This window comes from Populus euphratica, unplaced genomic scaffold, assembly GCF_000495115.2.
Source record: "Populus euphratica unplaced genomic scaffold, PopEup_1.0 scaffold277.1, whole genome shotgun sequence".
Taxonomy (NCBI): domain Eukaryota; kingdom Viridiplantae; phylum Streptophyta; class Magnoliopsida; order Malpighiales; family Salicaceae; genus Populus; species Populus euphratica.
The window spans coordinates 72,123-74,910 of NW_011500109.1; positions in this window are offsets into that span (position 1 = coordinate 72,123).

Below are 2,788 nucleotides of genomic sequence, written 5' to 3' on the forward strand. Positions count from 1 at the left end.
GAGTTACCCGATAAGATAAGGACCTCCTTATTGAGGAGGACTTTTCTTGAACCATAGACGGACCAACAACTAGAAATATAATAACACCTTAGCTTTTTATCAGACAATCAAACAATGCAGCTTACCTTAAATAAGACGTATTTGAGGTGCTAATACCTTCCCTTTACGCAACTAGTCTCCGTACCCGATCTTTGAGACCAGTTAGGGTTCCTAGTGACCAAAATACTAGGTAGCGACTTCCATTCCATTTTCCATCGATAAAAGAAAATATTTTCTTGTCTTCTCACATTTTCCAGATAGGCACCATATACACGTTCATTGATAAAGTGGAAAACCCGTCGCGACGCCGCATACGTGCGACAGAATGGCGACTCCACTAGGGACCTTGTAGACTAAGCTTTGTTTTTGTTTGATAATTATGTCTTGTTTGATTTGTATTTTTCTATTAATAAGCTTATTTTATTTATTTATTTACTTACTTTAAATTTTATACATATATGTTCATGCATTGTATAGAACTGCCTCATGCATTACACAATTTAAATTTTTGGGAAGCACACACAATCTCATTAAGTTAGGAGGGGAATTAGCGATCTGCCCTAGACTATTGGTCAAGGTTCAGATGCGTGAAATACCCAACTCATATTTGAGTGCCTGCTTAGTAATGGTGGGCATACATGCCTTAACTGTTCCTTGCAACGCCCCTATACTGTCTTTACGAAGACCGTCACTAGGCAGATATGAGATCCTTTTTTTGAGACTTAGATAGTTAACCTACCCTTTGTCTCACAAGATATATACTTTCATTTGCATCAAATTAATCATGTTAAATTCACCACCACAGGTTCCAGACTGAAATCATGACTAAGTACCTATCTTTCCAAGAGTTTGGGCAAGTCTCTGAGTTAAACCAGATAATTGAAGGAAAATATCCAAGAATCGATGCTAGCAGGTTGCCATGCATTACCAAGATAAATCACATGGTAAATGACTTGGGAAAATTATTATCTATAATGAGATATGTGGATGAGACTCTCTTTGAAAGGCGATATGGGAGAATTGCATAACTAATGAGGTTACCCATACAAGCAACAACAATCAAAGCCCTCCTAAAATTTTAGGATCTTAATTATTGATGTTTTACTTTTGGGAACATTGACATGACACCTACCATGGAAGAATATGAAAGGGTCTTAGATTTTCCAAATGACAGTTGGAAAATCTACCTTAGACGAAAATTTAAGGACACCGCTTTAAAGGTAGTCAATTTGTTAGGCTTGGAAAAAGTCAGTCAATACAGAGTAGCTGATGGAGGTTTTAAATGGAAAGTCATTGAAGCCAGAATGAAGAAGAATGCTGAGGAAGGCAAGTTAGGGGAGGAATGATACAGGTTAGTGGCTTTCGCCATCTTTGGACTAGTATTATTTCCATTCAAAATTAGAGTCATCAGTTTGGAAGCCGCAAATGTCTTTGTAGAATATGAGTATGATCGAATCAATCCTTCTTCAGTAATTTTGGCCAAAACCATGTTGTCACTTAACCATTGCGGAATGCATGGAAAAGGAGCCATGAGATGTTGCAGCCCCATGTTGTATTTATGGATCATTAGTCACATTGAAACACCAAGGGACATCTTCAACAACTTTTGGTGGTTTGACCTCCGACCATTAAAGGTTACTATAGAGGGAACTTGGAATAACTGGGACGAGACGGCTTGGATAGACAAGTATGCAGTATTACCTTAAAGCAACTTCAAATGGAAAACACCATGGATGAATGATCCTATCTGCACAATGAGCTGTGGAAGTAAGACATGGGTCCCCTTGATTGGTATAACCGGGTACATTAGTTATGGACCTACACCCTTAGCAAGGCAATTGGGTGGAATATAGTATGTACCAAGGACTCTGGGTTTAGTAGATTTCACAGGTTTATTCAAGCACCAACCATTTCTTGAAGAGATAGAGCTTATCCAACAAGACTGGGAAAGGCCCCTGTTGGTAAAAAAGGAAGAAGGAAGCAGGTTTGAATCGTCATACAACCAGAATTATACAATTTGGAGAAATCAAGAACTTTCTGAAGTTGTAACACCAAAATCAGCAACAATGCAACAAAAAAGGAAAAGGATTGATGATGAGGAAAATTTAAAAGAGTAGCTTGAGAGATGTATAATTGATCTCAACAAAAGCAAAGGGCAACAACAACTCCTGGAAAGACAATTGGATGAAGAAAATACGATGAGAAATTACTTGAACCAACAGTTGGAAAACAAAGATAAGCAGTTGAAAGAATGGCAGAAAAGGGCCGAGGTAGCTGAAGAAATAACAAAAGGGGTCTAGAATGAATTAAGGAATCGAATAAACAAATGTGGTGAGTTAGCTAACAAGAATGGGCTCGTTGAGAAAGAATTAGCCAAGATCAAGAGATCAACAAAAGACAAGATAAATGCTGATAAAGAGATGAAAAATTCCTTGAAAAAAGAAAGAAATGGTCTTACAAAGAAGTTGGAAGATGAGAAGGAAAAGAATCGGCTAGCTAAGATCGACATAGAAGAAGAAAGAAAGATCAAGGCTTAATATATAGTACAACTTAAGGAAGAAAGAGGTGCAAGGAAAGCCGCTGAGTCTGATATGAGAGATTACCAGAAGAGAGCTGAGTCTTCAAGAGGAAGAAGAATAGCTTTGCATTCCGAGCTCAAAATATGAGAAGAGGAGTTGAAGGAGTTGAGGAGCCATTACTTTAAAATGGAAGAAGGTTTGAATGAGATTAAACAAGAACGTCAGGAATG